The sequence below is a fragment of the Ambystoma mexicanum genome, chromosome 10 (assembly GCF_040938575.1).
Source record: "Ambystoma mexicanum isolate Mex_15411 chromosome 10, UKY_AmexF1_1, whole genome shotgun sequence".
NCBI classification, from domain to species: Eukaryota; Metazoa; Chordata; class Amphibia; order Caudata; family Ambystomatidae; genus Ambystoma; species Ambystoma mexicanum.
In genome coordinates this window covers 326,276,709-326,292,078 of record NC_090932.1, presented here as the reverse complement: position 1 = coordinate 326,292,078, position 15,370 = coordinate 326,276,709, and positions in this window count along the sequence as shown.

The window sequence follows — 15,370 nt, the reverse complement described above, 5'->3', positions numbered from 1 at the left end:
GTCGTACTGGTGATCATCGGTTTCGGTGTGGGGCAGCCCGGCATCCTTGTAATTGGAGGAATGGGGCATGTTTACCAAACACCATCAAAGCCACAGAGAGTTTCAATAAGACAGTAGCAGGTAGAAGGATGTTTTCATACATTTCTAACACACCATACAGGTGATGGTGCCTGTTAAGTAAAGTCATACCTCCCAGAAGAGTAAGACCAGGATCTACTTGAAATGACTGAATCCAAAGGTCTGACCCCCCACAGCCCCCCACCTTACCCCTATTCATTTTATCAGCTTTACCCCCCCAACATATATATATATATATATATATATATATATATATATATATATATATATATATATATATATATATATATATATATATATATATATATATGTTCGAACAAATAAGGGTCTGACTTTTGGGCTTCGGACTCCAACCACATTTTGAGCATTTAAACGCAATTTAGTTATTTTTCCTGGTGTCTTACCAGCTGGCCATCTTATCTTAGTTTAGTTTAGAACTGCTCAAACAGTATAACAATCATTCCTGTTGCTGCTTAAAGAGGAATAAAATAATTATGAGTTACTAGGCAGGGTTGAGGGACTTTACCAGCTTTGTAACCCCCTAAGTGGGTGCGATTGCTATTCGCAACCCAGGGTTAATGCAGGGTGTGAAAAGTTTAATTTATTTGGTACACAAGACGGGCTCCATGTGTATTGCGTGAGCCCAATCTGCCACAAAAAATAAAAACAAGACGGCCGCTGCCATAGTAAATAGAAAAGGAGATTAGTCCCTTTTCTATCTCGATGGTTGCTGCAGCCATGGGTGGGAGAAGCACTGGTAAGTGTGGAGGGAGAATGGGAAAGGGTGTCGGATGTCTAGGAGGGGTAGAGGTATGGGGTGGCAACAGGGAGAGACTCCCTGTTGCTTCTCTACAATCTTGATGGCACCACCCAGACAAGGGCCTTGGGTGGTTGGAAAATATGAGTGGTACACTGTGTGCTGTAACCCTTGTATCCAGCCATCTGATTGGTTAAGTTCCCCTTGCCAGGTGCAAATGGATAATACAAGGCTGGTATTTTAAAGATGGTAGATGTTGTTAGTTATTAGTGTACTATGCGGCACTTGCTCAAGAGTGCTGAAACTGAAGGCTCTTTTCATAGGGAACCATAAAAATTAGCTCACATCCACACCAGCTGGGCTTCTAAAGAATCCATGAGGAAAATATTTGTTTCCAAAACTAGAAACCCTACAATTATGGAGAACCACAGAAATTTTATGAAAAATGCAATTCCAGGCCACCTGGGCCGTTGAGTTCAAAACTGAAAAGAGTTAAGTATTGCAGAATTAGACTGCGAGAAGAACCCCTGTACTTAGAGGGAACCGCAGCAGTTTCAACTCGTGCAAACCCAGGCCACGTGTAAAAATAGCCGCTTTCCTTAAATAAGCGATTAAAGTGGAACTGCCCAGTGGTGTGGCAGGGATCCAGTGCACAAATCCGTCCCCAATCAGGGTGAGAGATTTATGAGCTTTCAATACATTCTTATAAAACTATTTTATGTACTGTATTATGTGTCAAGTTTGTGCGCGAGGGTGACATCATTCCCAAATCCCTTTTTTAAGTTCCAAGCTCCAAACGGTCCTGTTTACCCTGAATATATTTTCTTCTGCGCAACAATTGCCCTGGGTTATGCATGAGAGCTTCCTGTTTCTATGTATATAGTCAGGCCAAGATGCATCTCTGGTGTGATCAGTAAATGAGCCCTGATAGACTCAAAATGATTGACAGGGCAATGCCAGACAGGCCAGTGTGTGCTAATATTGTGGACCAAAGAGGACCAAGCAGGTGCATTTTGTAGCCCATTTTCTTTACTAAGAAATGTAGTTAAGAAACCATAAAATAAACAATCGGTTCTGAAGGATAACATGAAATAATCCAATTGATGCCAGGCAACCAGCAGTACAAGTGAACATTTTCCAGCATGATTTCATGATGCCTCAGCCCACAATATATGCCAGCGTTGACACTGTAAAAGACACTTCATGATGCCTGGGCAGTGCCACTTCCCACAGTTTTCTGACACTGTAAGAGACATGTTTTTAAACCTTGAAAACATTTTAAACCTTTAACTGTACATTTTCAAACAGAAGAGTAACAGATATAAAGCATCATCATGTCTTAACATTAATAAGTATTATGTTAGGTAAACTTGGTAAAGCGCACGTACACCCAAAGGCATCTTGGCTCTGGCTACTGCAGGGGAATCAAAACAGTAAGGAAATAACACCAAGGGGGGAAGCGGCTAAAACAAGGTAGTTTTAAGCAGCCGGCGAAAAGTGAAGTGGTCTTCAGTAGCGCGGAGGGCCATAGGCAGCTCATTCCAGGCTCTAGCAGCCGCCACCGAGAAGGCACGGCCTCCCATACGAGACAAACGGTAGCGGGGGCACTGAGAAGGCACGCAGATTGGGAGCGCAGCAGACGAGCAGGTGTGTAATGAGTAAACTTTGCTTGGAGATACTCAGCACCCAAGCCATAGAAGGCACGATGCACCAGGCACATCGATTTAAACAAAATCCGACTGGCCACAAGAAGCCAGTGTAGTTTCTTGAGCAACGGGGAGATGTGGGATCCGAAGGGGGGGGCGAAGTACAGAGCGGGCGGCAGCATTTTGTAGCAATTGAAGCCTTTGGGTCAGGTAGGGCGGCTGGGCCAGATAGAGGGAGTTACAATAATCAAGGGTGCTGAGAACCAGGGCCGCCACTACCAGAGCCTGGCATTCGGCAGGAATAAAGGGCAAAACTTTTCGCAAGATGCGAAGTTTGAAATGACCAGCACTACACACAGAAGCGACCTGATTGTCAAGAGACAGAGAGGCAGAGATTTTAACACCTAGATTGCGGACCGATTGAACCGGAAGCGGGAGAGGGCCCAGGCTCGATGGCCAGAATTGCGAGGTCCAAAAAAGAAGGGGGGAAGAAGTACCAACCACCAGGACCTCGGTCTTACTGCCATTCAGTTTTAGCCAATTAGTCAGCATCCAATGACCTAGATCCTCCAAACAGTTCCTGAGACGGGCGGCGGTCTCAGCTTGAGTAAGATTAAGACGAACGAGGATCTGTGTGTTGTCCGCGTAAGAATAATAACGGAAACCATGTGAGTGAATGAGAAGCAGAAGAGATCTAATATAAACATTAAAGAGGATAGGAGAGAGTGCTGAGCCTTGAGGGACATCACAGACAAGTGTAGCCAGCTTAGATCGCAAAGGGGGAAGAGAAATAGACTGAGAGCGATCAGACAAGAACGAAGTGAACCAGTCAAGGACCTGGCCAGAAAGACCGGCGTTGGAAAGACGAGAAAGTAAGATGGAGTGGTCGACGGTGTCGAAAGCAGCCGAAAGATCCAAAAGTAGGACTGCGCTGACACCACCCTTGCCCACCAGACATACCAGGTCATCAAGTACCGAGTTCAAGACGGATTCCGTACCCTGCCCCGGGCGAAAACAAGACTGAAAGGGGTCGAAGAAATTAGAAGACTCAAGAAAGTTAGAAAGAAGAGGAGACACCAAAGACTCCATCAATTTCGTAAGAAAAGGGAGCAGTGAAATAGGACGATAGTTGGACAATACATCAGGATCAAGGGACGGCTTCTTAAGAAGAGGGACAACCAGGGCGTGTTTAAGGGAGGGAGGAATGAACCCTGTAGAGAAGGAGATATTAACAGCACTGGTGATAGATGGTCAATGATGTTAGCAGATATCTCCTTTAAAACAATAAGTGGTATGGCATCATTAGGAGATGCAGACTTTAAACTAGGAATGCCTGACAGTACAAAAATAATAACTGATAGAACATTTGAGTAAGCCACAAATTAAACTACATTATAACATTGAGTGAACCCGCTTTTACTCTTCTGATATTATAAGCTTCCTTCAGAATTCTAAACTTTGAAAAAGTAGAGGATCACCCTGAGTCCTCAAAATAATGATAAAACCAGGAGGGCAAAAACGATGCCCTAAAGCATTCTATAACCATTATATAACCAATATAACCATGATGTAATAAAACAAAAGTAAAATATAAATATATACATTGTACTGCTATGGCAGTATTGGTAGGTTCACAACAAACATTTCTTCTGTAACTTTTGTTCCCATCCATGGAATTTCACCAAATGTAGAATGCAAATGCAATGGCCTTTCCATGCATCAGAGGATAACGCATTCTCTCTGAAGCCCATGATATCTCAACCTTGATGACTTCAAGTTAAGGGACCTAGGTCTCAGACTGAAGTAAGTGCATGCTGCAAAACACATGACCAAATCCAACCAGGAAGCTTGAGATATTCTATTTTTAAGACCAACAAAGAATTGCTATTCCAAACATGCACAGTACACGCCTAGTACATACGAAGGGCCAAATAAAATGAATGTTGCACTTTCCAAAAAACAGAAACATTCTCTATCAGCAGGCCAATCCTGCAACACTTGTGCAGCAAGGTTGGTAAGGTTGGGGGTGAGGGGCACATGAAATGAAGTTTATAATAGTCTAAGAACACAAACATGCACAACCAGCACACCCAACATAGAACAAGGACACAATAATGTTGGAGAGACAAAAGCAAATCAAAAAACCCATTCTGATTGCACAAGCAAAGGAATGCATGCCAAAAAAAAAATAATGACGCATGGAATTATGTGAGTAAGGAATAAAAATAACAATCAGCCATTCACTTCTTAAGTAGTCAGAGCCACACGAAATAAAGTCCCTACCACCCAAGACATAAAACATCACACAACACATACACACATACAGTAACACGGACACACAGGCCCTCATTCCGAGGTTGGTGCTAGCCATGACCGACTTGGTGGTATGGGGATTTGCCGGTCTATTCCGACCTTTGCAGGACCAGTAAGTCCCCGTTTGAAAAGCCATTCCCCATTCCCATTTGAGCCCCCATAGGGCTCAATGGGAAGGGGGAAGGCGTCAATAACGGTACCGCAAATTGCGGTACTGTTATTGACCCCGGTATCCCTTTGCGGGTCCCGTCCATAACGCCTGGTTTTGGGAGGGACCCGCAAAGGGACCTCGGAATAGGGCACAAAGGGATTACCGGCACCGGTGTCATTACCGGTGCCCGGTATCCCTTTGCGCCAGGTCGTAATGACCCCCACAGACAGAAAAAGCAAAAGTAGAATACCTTCAACAATGCAACTGCACCCACGCGCCCATCTTGATCACACAGGTAAATCAATGCTTTTGGAACAAATCATATTATTCATGACAATATCCGTGCTCCTGCGAGGTGACCGATCAGTGAACATCCAAAGCAACGCCTGGAATGACACACCCCGAGCCCTCAGTTTCACTTCTAGAGCAACAGAGAGCAGCAGAACATGTATATGTGGTGTTTGTACTTTGATTGTATCTAGGAGCTTGTGAGAAGGAGTGGCCTGCCATTAGCACCTCCACTCTTTATTCAGTGACCCCCCGCCCACCCTCCTCCGAGCTGCCGCATCTTGCATCATCACGATGAGCAGTTGCCATTCATAAGGATTGTCATCAAGGGGTTACAGGAGAATCCGTCCAACAGTGTTGTAAGTCAGTGGAACACTTATGACAGTATTTGTCAAACACAATAATATGTTTGAATACTCGCAGATAGTCCATGGAACCATGCCTTCCCAACCCCTTAAGAAATCATGCATATCCCTTGCTCCAAACCCCCACTGCCTATTTTTTTCAACCAATCATGAGCCCCGTGGACATGTGAATTCCCATTCAACCCGGAACTTGCTGTTCTTGCATTACAGTTAACATTTCCTTTTTTTGTTGTTTCTGTCCCGCGCCAGCTCTGAAGCTTTTCACTAATGAAACCAAGTATATATGTTTCTCACGCTCATACTCTTGTGGATAAAAAATGCATTGCCAAAAAACCCAGTGGTTCAATTTTTTAAAAAAAAATATATGGTCACAGCTTTCCACCATCCCTTGCAGCTTGCGTTTCTTGTTATCTGGGTGCATGTAATGTCAAGGACAGGACAGATGTTATGAACTCCCTCTTTTCTCAAATGTAATATTTTGATCAAAGCAGCAAGAGTCAACACCTGTTATTGGCCAGTAAAACATGCAAAGAACACATTGTAAGGTGAAACTGTTCTATTTCTCTCCTATTAAAATAGGTATTATTCAAATAAATCGTTCAGTCAAAAGTGGGCATCAATCGCTAGGCACAGTGATTGTATTGTGTGATAAATTAATTTGCAATAAACAAAATGGTTGAAGAGGAAAATTAACAGTTATCTAAAGTGAGGAAATGGGATGGGACAACACATTCCACTAGATCTGAACACTAAAGGGACAGACATTACTCACAAGCTTGCTTGGAATTTTAACAGAACATTCCCGCTAAAGCACAAAGCAACCATGGCTGGCACACATGGCACACCTGCATGGACTGAGTGTGTTACATAGTACCCATAAAGCACTGGCTGCCCTACCTCACTCTGTGATCAAGAAATTAAATGGGTCAAGAGGAAAAATGAAACTTGAGGTGTACATTATACACGTGCAATGGCGCAATACTTTTGACTTTACGTCAATGATCCACTACTCGACCTCCGCAGTGTTTGACACAGTCAGCCATGACATCCTCATCAAGAGAATAGAAGAAATAGGAATAACAGACTTAGCCCTGCTCTGGATAAAATCATTCCTAGCAAATAGAACGGAAACTGTCTGGATAAAACCCTTCAAATCTGCTCCACAGGACAGCGACTGTGGAGTACCAGAAGGACCATCCCTATCCCCACTGTTCTTCAACAACTACCTGACTCAGTTCATCAAGATCATCAAAAAACACTACCTTACATGCTACAACTATGCAGATGACACACAAATCATCTATAAAATCGAAGATACACAAGAAGAGAGCACAACGCTGGGAGATTGTCTCAAAGAACCTCTACGACTGGATGAACACAAACAGTTTAAATTCAATCCAGGCAAGACAGAAATCATGATTAAATCCAAAAATCTGAAAAATAACATTTATATCCCATGGCCCACAGAACTAGGAACAGCACCCACACCATCAAAAATAGTAAAACACGTGGAATCCTTACGTGCTAACCCTACAACCACAAATAAACGCAATAATCAAGAAATGTTTTTCCTCCTACACTCGGTAAAAAGAATCCTACCATTCCTGTCCATCACCCATCTGACAATCATCACCCTCATCATGTCAAGAATTGACTTCCCCAACACCGTCCACCTCAGAATGCCAGTATACCTAATAAAGAAACTGCAACATATCCAAAACTCAGATGCCAGACTCCTCCTCAAACTATCATGAAGAGACCACATCACACCAGGGTTAAACATGTTACTTTGGCTTCCAATCAAACAACGAATCACATTCAAAACAATGTGCATAACGCACAGATCAATCCAGTCCAATGATCAGAATTCCTACAAAAGAAAATAATGATTCACCAATCGACAAGAACACTCAGATCAAGCAATGACATCCACCTATAGACACAACCTTAAACAAGGAAAAAGCTAGGGGGATCCTCCTCTGCTCACCTGGCAGCAAAAACTTGGAACTCCCTCCTGAAAGACATACGAGATACAAAGGACCACCTAAAATTTGTGAAACTACTCAAAACATGGCTCTTCACCACAGAACCAGAAGGAATCACCTGAAAAAAAGGAAACAAAAAAAGAAAAGAGACCACGGCTCACAGCTCCCATCAAAACATTCTCACCAGGCAAAGCCCAAGGGACAGGTAGCATTGCTAAAGACAAAGGAGCATTAAACACTAACACCTGACAGGACATGGAGCACAGGGAGACGATGCTAGACACAGCCCTCTTATGACCAAAGAGCAACCCATTACCTTAGCAATCTTAACCCTGGATGCAGGAGACCCTCACCTCCTGTCCCGCCAATGGATCAGTAGACAGTCTCAGAGTTAGGCCACCGCCTCACGCAGAACCAGGTGAATGAACCACAGAGGAATGCTCCAGCAGACAGCTAGGTCAAAGACACCCAACACAGATGCCGAAAGAACGAGATAACCCACTAATCCATATGCTAAAACCTCAACTCTTGGCACACACCTCTCAAACCCTAAAACAAACACAACCACTCTCCTGAACCGCAAACCACAAACACTTCACTATACTGCAACAACAAAACAAACCACACATGGTCTCGCACAACAGCACATAGGAGCCCACAGATCCAGAATCCGCACCCATGCTCAGCGAACAGTGCTAACCGAACTGAAGCTGCGAACAGATCATCACAAATCTCACTCTGCCTTTATCCCGCTACACCCTACTAACTGATACTACCCTCTTAACTTTCAGATCTGCCAGAGCACCAGGGGACCATTCTGGTGGTGATAGTGCGCGGTATAAATATCTTTTATCATAACAGAACATCCATATTATGCTCATGGCCTACGTTGAAGATGAAAGAGCATTGGTACAACAGGAGCAAGTCATCTCTTAATCAGTCTGGGATGGCTCTTCTTCGTAATTTTCCCACAATATGTACATGTCTGCATGTCTGTGTGGAAATATTGTCTGCTAAAGAGGAATCCATTTCCTCTTTTGTCTCCTAATACTCCATTGGTTTCCCTATCAATGTCACCTGGCTGAATTCCACAGTTGAGTAGCCATGGCCGGTAGACACATTTTTGAAAACAGTAGTATTGTGCTGTGCATCTTAATATGTGTTGTGTTGGCACATCTCATGATGATGTAAAATTAAATTGTAAAACAAAAGCAAATTCTGTTTTTTCTGGATTTTCTAACAAATTAACATATGTTAAAATTGTACTTCTTTCCAAAGTCCACGCCACATATGCCAGCCTCTTCGCTCCTCCATTTGCAATTCCATACTTGGTACATGTTTTATATTTTGGAGCCATGTTAACAGAGCAGTGAAGAGTTGATGAATAATACAATGCTATTAGACATTTTTCCAATGATAATAATTGTCACTTTGGCATTCACTTTTTTTTTTAATCTAATGGAAAATAATTGTTACATTGTCCATGCTCTTTTGATACCGTTTGTACACCTAAATCCCATATAATCTTCAAAAGACCTTAGAAATTCTTTGCAGGTGGATGAATGACACACAGAGGGATAACTTGAAACACTTTGGTTCCATGTCTGCCGTGAATCCACCAACTATACATTTTGTGTTCAATGTTCATTTGATTAAAGAATAATATAATGGGTGATGCTTGCAGCAAATATGTTTACAGTATTTGTTGTGAGACATTATAGTATCCATTCCAGACATCCCTTCCAAGTGTGTCTCCAGTGTCCTGAGAAGCTGCATGTTTGAGGAATGAGCGGAACAGTCTGTCTACCATTTTCACTATCATCTGCGGGAGAGGGGTTGGACTTAAAAAATACCTCTCACACAGAGCACACAATGTGTGTAGTGTGTCTCCAGTGTCCTGAGAAGCTGCACATTTGTTGAGTTTGCAGAGCAGTCTGTCTACCATTTTCACTATCATCTGCACTAGAGGGGTTGGACTTAAAAAAACCCTCTCACACGGAGCATGCAGTGTGCGCAGTGTGTCTCCAGTGTCCTGAGAGGCTGCACGTTTGTGGAGTGAGCGGAGCAGTCTGTCTACCATTTTCACTATCATCTCCGGGAAAGGGGTTGGACTTAAAAAAAACCTCTGACGCGGAGCACGCCGTGTGCACAGTGTGTCTCCAGTGTCCCCTGTGGAGCCTTCTGAGCCACGCCGGGAGTGAAACCAGGTACCCTTGACAAAACCGTAAATTGCAAACCTGCGGTTAACCGTGCAAACAACAACGCACTTTTTTGGCTTTTATACTCATTGACTACTGGCCGCGGGCACGCCCGTGGGACCTCTTGACCTGTGGTCAACGGCAACCAAACTCCAAGCAAAGGGGAGCGGCAGCAGTGGTAAAGTGGGAGTGTGTTGTTTGGGGGGAGTGTGACGGAACGTTCACCATAGCCTGCCACATTGGCCCTTAGCCTCATACTGCTGCCAAGTTCCTAATGCCTGGAAAGGCAGCGAGTCACTGCAAAGCGGTGGGACCCGGGGCAAGAAACCCTATGGTCTGCGTTCAGCTAAACAGTCCAACGACACCGGCGAAGAGCCAGTGAAGGCTGGTAAAGTGGGGAAAAAAGGGCCTAAACCGCAAGAGGAACTGGTACAAAAAAAGGCCAGTTGGATGTCTTTTTCCCTGCCAAAACTCCAGCCCTTGCCACAGCACAACCTGCTCTGGACACTATCCCACCATTAGCGGAGGCTGAAAATAGCTATTTACCACTGGATCTTGATAATGACTCCCTGCTACAATTGCTATGCCCTTCAGGAACGCTCCTCCCCTACTGTGGGTGGGGGGAAAGGAGGGGCTGTGGATAAAGAGCAATTGAGACCGCAGCTACCTGGACTAGACACCTCACAAGGAGAGGAAGAACAAGCATCAATGGTGCCGAAGAGTGATGTAATGCTGGGTACTGAGTCCCCTGCTAGGGTGGTGGAGGGTACTCCTTTGGCCCCTGAAATAAAGGACACCCCACTGCCTAGCACAGGGGAGCAGGGGTGGACTGTCCTATAGGGAACTCTGGAGATTTCCCGGTGGGCCTCTGCACCCTGGGCCTCTTTTCTGTGGTATTTCCAAATTTTCTCATAGGAAAAGCATTGGGTTTGCTGAAAATGTGTCATATGGGGCCACTTTGAACTTTATTTCCAGGGCCTCTTTTGGACCGCAGTAATTATTTCCAGGGCCCCTTTTAGTTCCCAGTCCAGCCCTGCAGGGGAGGCCGCAAGGTTGTCTGCTAGCCCGAACCTTTTCTATGGTACTGCATTACCATCAAGTAGTCTTACTGAAGATGAGTATAGCACACATGAGACCTCTACAAGCCATAATAATGGCATTTTAAATTTTGCGGTGAAAATCCTATAAAAACTGTATTGCACAATACATGAAGATTTGAAACTTCATGGGGTGGCTATAGCAAGTTTACATTTAATAGCCCTCAAACAGCTCACAGAATAACCAGTTATTGATCTGCTGGGGGAAGCCACTCAAAAAACTTCCTCCAGTGATAGGGGAAACCCCCAAATGTGCCATTGTGGAACCAATGGGGGTGAACTATGAATTGGCTCCGCCACTTTCACTAACTGCCCTGATGAACGGTTTGTCTGATCTGGTTGCTGTAATTAACCGACAGGTGAGGCACGTAAAGCAGAAAAGACCAAAGTTACAATTGCAAGCTATTACGGACTTACCCCCTTTAGGGGACAAGCAGGATAAGAATTGTACCCAATTGAATTCAACATTGCACACTAGCAGCTCTAATATGTCAAAAAAACAACGGAAACAAGCTGTGAGGCGCAAAAGGCGGTCGGCACAGACCGTCGGCACACTTACAAGCTGGTTAATAGAGGAGGTTCCTGCTAACCTGGCACTTCCCCTGAGGAAGATAAAGCTGCTAATCAAGCACATGCAGCTTGTAATCATGCAGCAAGGTCTAGTACTCCTCCCCAGGGGCATCATCAATCACCGGCTGCTGCTACCATTGATTCTTGTAATACCGAACCTGAGGTGATAGTTTCCCTTTCTATCCCCCTTCCCTCCCCTTCACCTCTCCCCCTATTATCACAGAAAACTTTGATTATTGCACCAAAGGTAGTCGCAAATGGCCGGCAGCTAAATCGTGCCTCGCTCCTATCTTTGTTTAACAAGGTACCGTCTCGTAGGATACTCAATACGGGCGATTTTGACTTTATGGAACCACTTCGCACATTGAGTACCAAGACTACCAAAGGCCAATGCAGCTTGCCCGAGACTATTGCTTTTATTAGATTACAAGCTGCATCTTTGGCCTACCTAGGGTATGTCTTGGATATACCGGCAACTAGGGAAATCACCCCGGAAGGATGCCCTAAATGCAAATGTGCTAACCAGTTGCCCCTAAAAGTGATCCTAAGACTGTAACTAAATACAGTGATAACCAAGGCTGGGAATGGTTAAAGAACATGATTGCTACAAAAACATCCCTGGATTGAAATTGGACAGTAGTGAGCTGGAACACTAGGGGTTTCAGCCATTGGTTAAGTGACAGTGGCAACCAGGAGATTTTGTTCTCACATGAGATTTTTATATTGCAAGAAACTTGGATCACTTTTGAGGAGCAATTTGATGGCTATGTGACTTTCCAGGCATTGGCCACCAAGGGGGAGCTTGGGTCCCCTAAGGGTGGACTGGTGATGGGAATAAAGTCTGCCTACACTCCAAGATTGGTCAACAAGCCCATAGCTGGTGGTAATGTGCTAGCAGTGGTGGTGACTCTGCCTAAGAGAGGGAGAAAACAACAAGAGTTGTTAATCATCAGTGTATATGACCCTCCGGGTTCTCTACTGACTGAGTCCATATGGGACCAACTAGACATTATACTAATGAACTGGAACACAGATAAGGAAAGTAATCTGTTCATTTTATGTGGAGATCTGAATGCGAGATTTGTGGATCCAGGGGGTTGTGGAAACTACCCCAACGTAGCTGATTATTGTTGCATGCCACAAGTTACATCTAATCCAAAGGGGAAGGCCTGGATGAATTATCTAAGGGAGTGGAAGTGCACATTCCTGAATGGTCGTACAACTGGTGATAACCCTGGTCAAATGACATGCGCAATGGGTTCTAAGAGGGCGGTCTTGGATTATGTGCTGGTGTCAGATTACCTATTGGGCAATGTCACTGATCTACATGTTGTCTTTGACTCCTTTAGTGGTCATGCCCCAGTTACCCTGACCATGAGTGGGGGAGGGGCAAAGGGAACTGGGAATGTTTGTAGTGATGTGATCCCGAACCATTCTGGTAACTGGATTTGCTGGACACAGATTATCATCGAAAGAATGAACACGCTGACCTTCCCCGTGGGGTGTAGGATGAATAGTGTTCTCTGGGAGAAAACCCTGGAGGAGATTGAGGTGTGGATAAAATCCCCCACACAGGCTCTTCTTAAGGGGCCACAGGTAGCTAAGATTAGATGGAAAGCAGTAAATAGAAGCCAGTTTGATATTAAGATCCGGGACTGCAAACGATCAATACAGCGAGAAATTAGAGCCTGTAGACTGGTTGACTCTAGTATGGCGAACCAGGACGGGAGGGTGACCCGGATCAAGTATATCAAGCGGCAATATTATACATGGCTACGCCATTAACGTAAGTCCCAACAATGAGTGAAATGGGAAAATTTCATACAGATCCTCTGCAGTAGAAAAGTGCGAAAGACCTGGCAAACATTAGCAGAGGCAAGAGGAGAGCAGAGGCTAAGAACCTTGAATCCCATTAGTGGCGAGCAGTGGGTAGAATATATTAAGAACAAGTTCTTTAATGATAATGTGCTTGCCCCCTCGACTGTGATGTGAATGGGTTCGTGGCCCTTCCCATTAAGGCACAAAATGGTAAAGCAGGCTATTTTAGATATCAAGCCCTCAAATGCGCCGGGCCTTAATGGGTTAGCAAATTCAGTATTAAAAAAGGACCCTGATAATTGGGCACAGGTGCTTCTGACTCTCTTTTCACATGTTTGTAGATCCGCTGTGATCCCGTCGACATGGAGAAGGTCGGTACTTATACTGGTGTATAAGAAGGGAGATCGATGTAATGCCGGTAGCTACCAACTTCTTTCCATGCTCGATGTTACTAGTAAGATATTCATGACACTTGTTTTGAGGGAGTTAGAGACCTGGGTGATAGCAAACAAAATCTTGAGCTATGCTCGGACTGGTTTCAGACCTGGTTCCGGGACAGCATAACATCAGGGTCTTGGACCAATTTAATTAACACCACATTGAGTAATGGAGATGCCACCCTCTATATAGTATTTGTCGATTTTTGAAGTGCCTTCGGCCAAGTCAAACGGAAGACACTGTGGGCCAAGTTAAGTGGATTAAATTGTCCTAGATGGATATTACATGCATTGCTGACCTTACATAGTGATAACAGTGCTAGAGTTAGACTTGATAATGGGGGAGAGTCAACTGATTCCATCTGTATTAACATGGGAGTTAAACAGGGCTATGTGGGGGCACCCATGTTATACAATTTGTATATAGCTGACCTATTATCTCGGATGGCTACCAAAGCAAATTGCCCTCCTAAGCTAGGAGACACACCCATAGTTGATATGCTCTATGCTGACGACCTGATACTATTTGATCGAACGCTATCAGGAGTCAAGAGCATGCTAGAGGAGTTGGCCCTTTACTCGGCTCAATTGGGACTAACTGTTAATCTGGGAAAAGCAAAGATAGTGGTGATTGCCAGAAATGGCCCTAGCCGCTCTGGGGTTGAGACAAGTTTGGGTAGGATTAGCATTGATCAATCTTATCCATACCTGGGGCTGGAAATTGATGCTCACCCTAATTACAGTCAGATCATCACCCAAAAAAAGAGACAAGCCAAACTTCTTACACAACAGGCCTGTAAATTTGCCAAGCAGGGTATAGCATTGCTGGGATTATAAAACGTTACCAGCAGTGTTTTGTCCCGGCCATCCTGTATAGTTTAGAGGCATTATCAATGCAGGACCTGAACTGGCTTAATATACTGCACGGTCAGTATTGGTGCGCAGTACTGGGTATGGGCCTTGCCTGCCCTATTCAATTCCTAAGGCTGGAGTTGGGCTTAACATCACTTAAAGGTATGGCTCTGTGAGCACAAGGTGTGTTCTACTTGAAAGCTCTCACTACCCCAACTTGCAAATCACTTAGTTTGGCTGGCAATAACTTTGAAGTCGAAAAGTCCCCTCATGGACCTAGCTACAAACAATTAAACAGGTCTCTATTTGCTGACATAGATTGGTCCCACGACAAGAAGAGAACGATGCCATTTGGGCATTTGAAAAAATCTTTTATGCACAAAATGAACAGGTGGGACTGGAACCAGAATTACACTCATTTGCCTACCCTGAAGGGGCATGGGGCTGTCAAACATGTCATCCACAGATATAGGAAGACCCAACATTATGATGCTCTGACCCGACCCAGAGGTGCGTCAATTTATGTTAAGGTTGCGTACCAACCAGCTACAGGTACTAGCTGTTGTTGGCTCGCGGCTGGGCATCTTACCTAAGGATAGGTGTTGCTGCATCTGTGGCATGGCGGAGAATTTGGGGACAACTAGGCACGTTCTAACACAGTGCCCCCGTCTGGGCCCACTGTATATGTGTCTGTTGGGAAGACTGGTATGCAATTACCATTCTATCATGGGAGAGCCCTTCTGGGACTATTGTTTAAATTCAGACTCTATTGGGACACAGCTGGCACTATATAGGGTATGGACCAATGTTAAAAG